Below are 9,466 nucleotides of genomic sequence, written 5' to 3'. Positions count from 1 at the left end.
CGAAGATATATGAGGGGATAATTCCAAAGGAACACTCGGCTGATCGTACAGACTGTATAGACACTGCGGTGATATCACAACAAGGTCAAACAAAGGATTCGGAGGATATATAACCAATCCAAGCTGACCGTCAATAGTTGGCGAACTCTCACGAGTCTGGACGGGATTGTCCAGAGATTCCGGGCCAATATCAGCAGGTGACCCAGTATCTGAAGTAGGCAGAGGATGAGATTACAAAGGTTGAATGCTCTCAACGATTCCAAGTTCAACAGCTTGGTCCTCGAGTGACTCTGGTAATTCATGAAAAGGCTCCTTAGACAATCTTTCAGACAAAGGAGAGGAAGAGGAACTAGGTGAACTAGATGGTTCAGCCACGATGACCTTGTCTTAGTTTACAGGAAAAGAGAGATAAATTTCAAGGCTTTAAAATGTAATTTTAGGGAAAACTCACGATTTGGTCTAGAAAAGACTAACAATATGTTACAAGATCGTGGGCAATCAATTTTTAAGACACATAAATAAACTAGTGCTCTTTCATGTTTTAAGAGTCGAGAAAGAAACAAAGATGACTCGATCACTTTTGATTGGAAACGAGCTCGAAAGGACAAGTGCTTGAATGATCTTTTAAGTTTAATGAGTCAAAAATATCAAATGTCTACTCTGGATGATTTAGGTAAAAAGGATTACCAGGAAACTGTGAACTACAGAATACCTCCCGGAAAACCGAGAAGTACTGGCAAGTGATCTCCTCGAATGTTGTATTCGATGTATCACATTTGCAAAGCAACAGACTCGGCTTCCTATGGATAAAGGATTGCAGCCTAGAGGGGTCTCCAGTTATATACTCGATGATACAGGGAGCACAAATCCGTACTAGCGTTGTCTAGTGCCGAAGCTAACAACAGCTACTACATTTAAAGACGTTGAAACACGTCTCTAGCCTAGACCTTCTAGATGTGATCATTAGGTTTCAAATGCGCCTTAGGTTAAGTGATTTCATTTTAAAGTTTATCTTGAATTATGTCTCAGTTTTCAGGCCTTAGCAATGTGACTCGAAAAAAGCCCTAAATGCAACTAAATGCGACAATACCCTTTCAATTCGATGAATTGTCTACACTATATAGGGTAGAAAACACAATCAAATGCAAACAACCAAGCAAACGAAAGCAAAATGATTTTTCACTACTTCACTTTTCGAAAAAATAGACTAATGAAAAATACATTCCAATTCCTAATTTCCTAACAAGTACACTCGAACAGTCCTTTCAAAAGCAAAGAGAATTCTTTTTCTTTTCAAATTCCAATGCAATCCTAGTCTTCAATGATGCTAACTACCATAACATATTGATGCAGCAAACTAGAATTTTGTACTTTTCATGAAATGACAAAATTATTTTCTCATAAAACACTTCAATGAAAAAATTTTGAGACAATCGATTCTCAAGAAAATGAAAAACACGAAAAGAGAATCTCTTTCAAACTAATGACACCACGACTTCACCAAAAACAAGACAAACAATGTGATCTATGCCAGAAAAGAGACGTTTAGACAAGCAAATGAAACTTTTCAAACTTGTGTAATGGAGGTCAAAGCCATAGAAGGACCATAACCAAAATGCAAGGAGTAAATGCACCAACAACTTGACTTAGTGAGTTCACAATCAGCTAAATGGATGACAACCTAGATTCCCTGGTGCCACTAACCATTCAATGACCCAATAAATCAAGCGAAAAGATGGCAAATCAACAAGCAAATAAACCAAATGAAAATCAGCTTTGTAGTCAGGGAGAAGACAGTCTAAACAACTTACAGGGTAGAAATCATGAGAGCAAAACACACTGGCCAAGATCTGGGGTGAACCCTAATCTTCACTTATAGGCATCGGCGCAACTGCCTAACTGACAACAAGCACCAGAAGGGGGTCGACGTGATTGTTTCTCAGCATATCGTGCTGATCGACGCGACTGTCGGTGAAATAAGCGTGATAAGCGAGGATACAAAGAAAAAAAAAAAAATCAAAATCAAAAGTTGGGACCATACCTGCTACTATGAATTTGAAACCCAGAGTAGTAAGAAAAGCAAAGAAAACATAACTAAAGGGAAATGGTGAAACTAGAAAAGTTCACAAAAAACCATGAAATTCCAAGCAAACAAATAGAAGGATTGGTTCCCCAGTGGAGTCGCCAATTTGTGGTGAAGTAAAATTATAATTGCAGACACAAACAATTCCTCTAGCCCAACAGCGGGTCTAGCCACAAACAAGACATTCTATGGAAGATTTCCTTAGGTTAGAACCAATTAAGAGGGCCTACCTCTTAGTACACTTATCCCGTTTGGTGATGACCTTGCTTGCTCGCTCCAGCTATCTCCTGTTTCCTTCTTCGAACACCTGAAACAAGTAAACAACAGCAAACAACAACTGTGATAATAGACAAATTGTAATTAAACCTACTTAAAAAGTCAAGAAGCATTAAGCCATAAACATGTGAGATGACACATTATGTAGGAAATAAATCGATAGTTTCATATATATTAAATCAAGAAGAGATTACAACCATTGTCTTGATGTTGTTGTTCTCCTCTTACAAAACCAAGTTCCCACACACTTCCGTTCGCATTCCATGATGGCCTCAACAATGAGATTTTTAAGGCTCTTCCCTTTAGTCTTCACACTAAACCAAATTCACACTTATCCCTCACACACAACTAGAGAGCTACAACTATGAATAGCTTGTTGTTTACTCCAAACTTAATTAGCACTAGCACACCAACATTATCACTAGCTTGTGCTTGGGAAAAAGGGAGGTTTATAATGGGAGAAGGTCTTATCTCTTGAGGTAGTTCCATCCTTATACAATAAAGGAGCCCAAACTGACATCCTCGACTCCATCTGGCCCAACCATTTTGTTAGCGCTTGGAATTCACCTAGGCTGAGATAGACAAACTCTCAAGGCTACATCAAACCATTTCACCTCGTAGCTAGCCCTACGAGGTATGAGAAGGCTCTCTCGGGTCAGATTTGATAGATCTTTCAATAGGATTAGGCTGACCAATTAATAATAAATATTTTAGGCTAGTAAATTGATAAGGGGGTTGATTTAATGATTTTTGGGGTTTTTGGTGGCAATTGGTGGAAGTGCAATTCAAAGTGCGGGGATTGAGCACAGTTTTCACAGGGGGATCTAAGGGGCAAGGTAGGAATGAGTGCTGATGTCTTAATCTGAGATGGATGATCAGAGATGATAGAGGAGAAGCTAAAGAGGGAAAACACACAATTCGAATCCTCTCTAGACAGTAGAAAACATTAAAATTGAACAAACTAAAAAGCTGAGCATGTCAAAACATGAGTTCAAACTTTACCACTTCATCTGTCCAATTTAGAAGCATAAGAGAGATGTGAAACACATAAACAAACTTACAAGAACATGTAGAGAACACACCATCAACAATCAGATCCACAAGAATCCTCAAAGATGTCTGTAAAACCCTGGCTTTCCTTGCCTTCAATTGCAGAAATAGATGCACAATATACAATAAAGCTTCCTTACACAAGAGTCCAACCATGAAAATGAGAAGGAGAGAGCATAATATAGACCATCTAGACCATCTAACTCCTTTCCCCACCTCTAGGGGTCGAGCTCAGCATTCTAGGAGCAGTTTGAACAAATTCTAAACTAAGAACTAGAAAATAGGCAGCCAAACAACTTGCCTCTATTACTTAGCTAACTCATCCATGCATTAATTTTTCACTTTTTACATCATGGAAGCTTCTAGAAGGGTAAAGAAAGATAAAATCTACCAAAGTGCCATGAACATATTACATTTATCCATCATCTACAAGTAAAAATAGTCAACCATAGTCAAAACAGTGTTTTTTGACCAAAAATGTGAATTCTGGCAAATCTGGAAGTTCTGGTCGCGCCCCTGGAAGTTCTGGTCGCGCCCCTTCACAGCTGTTTTTGAGTGGGTTCCACTGGTCCAAATCAGGTGCAAGATGGCTCATTGGAAAGCTTGGCCTGTCTACTTTCCATCCCAAGTGGAATTTTTGAATTTGGTGTTGATTTGACCCCTCAAAAACCATTTCTCCCAAGGTCACTTTCTGCAACTCAAAAAGTGGGCAGAAAGTCATTTTTTTGATGTATTTTGAGCTTTTGGAGGCTCAAAACTCAAAATCAGGCTTCTCCCAAGCATTGGTAATTTTTCTCTTTGCATGCCCTTTCCAAAAATGCCAAGTTTTCAAAATTCCGAGCAGTCCTCCAAAATGGTCTCACTCGGGGTGAGACCAAACCGTGGGCAAAACCTGTAAATTGCACAAAAAATTCACAAATGACAAAATTTTCTCCAAATTTCTTGAAATTTGGGCTGGGAGTCCCCAATCAAGTACCATGCTCATTCAAAGAGGCTTTGGCCAAAGTTTGGAGTGGATCGGGCGTTTTCCTTCGTTTTTGTGCTTTAGCCAACCGTCCTTGGAGCACCTTCGTTCTCGCCGGTATTTTTGACATTTCTCTCAAACCATGACACCTGTGTAAAAAGTGAAAGAGGTTTTTCTTCTTTGGCATGTTGTGGACAAAAACCTCTCTCAGTTTTCCAAAATTCATCTTTGATTGCTCAGAAACAGCTTTTGAGTGAAACTTGTCCCGATGTGTGAAACAAGGGATTTTGTCGAAATGGAGCGAAATGAAGGGGATAGAGGGCTTCTAAATTCTTGGGGAAATTTTTGGGAGTGGGGAGGGATGTTAGGAAGCAGGGGAAAGTGGAATCTCAGAGATTGAGTGAGGGGAAGGGGTCGAAAAGGACAAAACACAGGTCAAACCTAGAAAATTGCCAAGTTGTAGCTAGAAACTAGGGTTTGTGCAAAAATGAGGAATTTGGCGGATCTAAGGGATGGGAAGTGTTTGATAAGGTACTTTAAGGATAGGGGAAGGTGTATGAACATCAGGAAACAAGTTTTTCCGGTGATTTGACCGTCCAAGAGAAATTGCCTTCAAAACCCTAGAAGAGGGAAATGAGCTTGCCTAGGCACAACTGAAGCATGAACAAGATGTAAAATGACCCATTAGATACTGACATGACAATGAAAACCCTCTGAATGATGGTAAACTCAGCTGAATGATGACATGGACTGACATTTGGGCAAACCCTAGACCTAATACCTAGTGACCAAATTTTGCTTGAAGACTCACTGAAATGACAAAATTTGACTTGGAAACTCTGAGACCACTTTGTAAGAGCATATTTGATCACTGTAGGAAGGCTGGAAAGACTGACACTAACACATTTATCGGACTTCCGTTACGAAGCTTCTAGAGTTGGAAGCTTCAGCTCCTTATTAAAAAAACTTTCCAAAAGAGGATCGGCGCAACTGGAAAAAGGCTCAGTCACTTTGATTGGCGCTAGGGATAGTTCTAATCCTTTCATATCGGCATGAGGAGAACAAGGTTCATTAGCATCGGTCTTGTAAACTGGGAAAAACAGAAGATTTTTGGGAAATGATGCAAAAGGGAATTGTTTTGTTCATGAAGAGGGACACAATGGGAGTTTCTTCATGAAGGGGAAGCATGTAGTGTTCACTATAGTGTTCCTCCAGGGTCATGGAATAGGGAGTACAAGGACAGTGACAAAATGTTGTGTAACACAACCCATGGGGTTCCCAACCAAATCTGTGCAGAAATTAAGAGTGGTGATGGTGGGAGAATATGACAGTTGAATAGAAGTGTGTGCATTTTCTCCCACATCACTCTGTGAGGGTGGAGTTGTTTTATGAGGGGAATTTGGATAGTCACTTGTGACAACAACTGTGTATGCTTGTGATTGTGCATCTCCATTAATGAAGTATGTTGATTGGGGTTTGAAATTTAACTTCATTTTGGGAGAGAGTGATTTGGTAAGGCAATATTCAAATATGTCCATGAGATATTGGAATTTCATCTGAATTTTCAGAGCTTCAAACATAAGTAAACATAAGCATTGCCAAAAATCCATAGGCGATTCATGCTGGGCCTTCCATGGTTTTAACATTTTCTTGTCAAGAGCTTCTGGATCAAAATGATGGAAAACAAATTCGATTATATCACTAAAGTTCTTAAATGAGTGCATGCAATTGTGAGGCAAGTTGCAGAACCATCATTGTGGGGATTCGCGAAGTGTGGTTGCAAGGAGCATGTTGACCTCTACTTCATCAAACTCTTCTTCATCCTCCAAGAATGCAAGGATGTCATGTAAGTGCTTAGTCTAGGCCACTTCACCTTCACCATCATATGTAATTTCAGACAAGTGATCAAAAAACTCCTTCGTGATTTCAAAAGAATGTGCATTGGATAAACATTGTGGAGGGTTAACTAAAATGATATCCATGATAGATGTGCGAACATTCAAAACATGATGTGAGTACTCAACTTGTCATTTGGCCTTATTTCTAGCGCCATAAATTTTGACGGTGTTAAACCCACAAACATGTCAGGGGATCTCCCTGGTATGAAGTCCTAACTAGACCTCAGACCATTTGGAGTAGGAGTCCCAGCAGTTGGTACTACGGTATCACCTTAATTGTGGTTGCGCGTAGAGGTAAGTAAGATGTCCTTGTTGGAAGAAAGGGTGTGACCTTGCAGCAAGTCAAGGAAGGTGCATGAAAGGCTCTAACAGATGGAAGGGGAAGTGAGTGTGCCCCTTAGAAACCTGTGATATCACGCAGCTTGAAAGGGAACACGCAAGAAGAAATACATCATGATATGGAAAGGAGTATAGTCAATGATCCAAAGTGATGGATTATACCAACAACAAGCTTCGATAAGATTCATACAAACACATAAGGAATAGTCCATACAAACATGCGTAAATAATTGCTACATACATTATTAAAGTAACCAAGATAGCCGAACTAAAATAACAACATATGCATGAAACGTGTTGGCTATGTTATATTAAAAGAGTGAAAGATCCAATCATACATACAACCATGACTTCCATTAGCCCCAATAGCAGAACATTACAGTCACTGTCACCTGCTCCTCCAAAGAGATGTACGAGCTCTGCACTGTGGAGAAGCCAAGGCTCGTTACAATACACTCCAAGCTTTCTCTAAGTTATCCCTATAGGAAGCTTATCTCCCAAAATCCTGTACAATGATTTATGAGGTTCTATAAATAGCAAAGGGTGGGGTGACCCTTAACATTCCCCTTTGTGACTCTTCACCTACCCTCATGACTCTTCAACTACTACATGACTGTTACATTCTACTATTGACACTTGGTATTTTACTTTTACAACATGTTTAGATTACAATCTGCACATGTACCCATGTGAGACAAAAATAGGCTTGAGTAAGCCATGCAATACATCTCTAAGACTCGAACAGTTATGGGATGACTAACTCTTCGACATCCTCGCGATGATCGACGGTGGTGAACTGATGACAAGCTTGGTAGTTTGTTATAGTGTCTGCGTGCTCTGTTGTGACATCCTTTTGAAAGTGAACTCTTGCCTCTATTGAATCCGCGTACACTGATTTTGCACCTCTTTCCAACTCGTCCGATAACATGTGCATCATAGTCTTGAGTGTATTCAGGCCAGCAACATACTAGTGCATAGTGTCTGCGCTCATCTGCAAGTTTGCACTGGTGGCTATGCGCATCAACTAATCAAAGTACATGTCCAGCTCCATTCGGACTTGGTTCTTTGAATTTTCTTCGGTGAGTGTTCCAATGGATGGAATCACATGCACGCGTACAATGACATCCATGATCCTTAACACTCATGCATGTGAAGCCTGTAAACTGGTGATGAGCTGTGGGAGTTCCTCATAGTTCTAGATCTGACTTCGGATGTGTGCCTTCAACCTTACCACCTTTGGCTTCATCATCTTTGGCAAGTGCAATGGGGCTCCCTTATACCTCATTTTCCATATTTTCATGTGATCGACGACAGTTTGTAAGTCTGAGAAGACACATGCTCTCCTAGCATAGTGCTGCAGCCAACTGTTGAGATGGACAACTAACTTATGCATAGTGATGAATCTGAAGTACAACATCCGCATGGCTGTCTCAAGAGATGACACTTCATCTAGTATCGCTCTCCTCAACTCTACTCTGGAAGATTATGTAACTTGCTCTCCTCCCTTCTTGGCCACTTGTAACTCCTTAGCCACACGCTCATTCTCAACTATCAAGAATCTAACACTCGAGTTGGTGGCTTCGGAATATGATTTGGTAGCATTGGAAAATACAGATGGATGTATGTGCACATCGAACATGACCACTCACTCTTCAAACTGTGCAGGAGATACATGGAAATCCGAAGTAGGAACTCTGCGTCACTGCACAACTCTGTGTTGTGACTTGTCGAAAGATATGTTGTGCATCTCCACCTTCGAATTGTCTACAATGATTTTAGTGTCTCCTTGATCACGTGGGACTTGCTCTACTTCTAGATCTGGTGAACCCGATGGGGTGACCTCTTGGTTTTGAGGCATGAGGTCAATGTCCTGGTCTAACTCGGGTTGAACCACATCCGTGTCCATCCTCTCTAGCATTTATTCAATCTCTTGAGAAAATTCCTACTCTTCTGCTCACCCTGTCTGCTCTATTTCTGCTACTGGAATGAGTCAATAACCTATATGGGTGCAGTGTTCATGTTGTGCCTCCTATTTTTCATGTTCCTTTTGCGCTTCCTTCTCTCTTCTGCGCAACTCATGTTCTTCCCTGAGTTGTTGGTTCAACTCCTACAACCTTTTATGCTTCCTCCAACTTCTACTTCTCTCTTTGCCTTTGCACGATCCTTTTGTCGTGTTATCACCTCTTAGCCTCAATCTCCAAAGTTGCTCTCAACACAAGTGGATCTTCTTTGAACTTGCAAATTTTCTCCACCTTTGCACTATTTACAACCTTCCTCTTGCCTTTGTCAAGCGCACGTTTGTTGCTCTCTATTGTTGTTGATGATGTTGCTCTCTGAGAGGTTGCTACCTTCTTCTTTGCTAACCACTCTACAGTTGTGATGACTAGTTCATTGAGCCTTGAGAAGTGATAGCAGTATCTCGATGGGTCTTCCTTAGGCCAATGACATGCCTTCTGGATCCAAGGATGATGCACTCTCGCACAGTGGTCCTTAACTAATCAATGCGGGTCATATGGATTGAAACTTTTTGTGTCAAAGGTGAATCTCTTGAATTCCTCTGTCTTGGCCTCAGCATGATTGAGATTATAGATCTCATACAATCTGATCTGCAAAGGAAAAGCGGGTCAAGGTGCCTTCTTCTTCCTATGTAGTCTAGTTGACAACCCTGTCAAGATGTGATATGACACTTCTTGCATGACCAGCTTATCCATGGAAAACTTCGGTAAAACATGTGGAGCCTTCTCCGTGTTGTACATCCATATGAAGGTGCCAAGGGGTGAGGCATACCAATCTACTATATCAACCAATTCCTCCATTGTTGCTTGTGACATGCAAGGTGTACCCTGCTCAAATATC

The sequence above is a fragment of the Pinus tabuliformis genome, chromosome 9 (assembly GCF_031772625.1).
Source record: "Pinus tabuliformis cultivar Carrire ecotype Pingquan chromosome 9, CPIR1, whole genome shotgun sequence".
NCBI lineage: Eukaryota > Viridiplantae > Streptophyta > Pinopsida > Pinales > Pinaceae > Pinus > Pinus tabuliformis.
Note: the sequence above shows the minus strand (reverse complement) of the source record.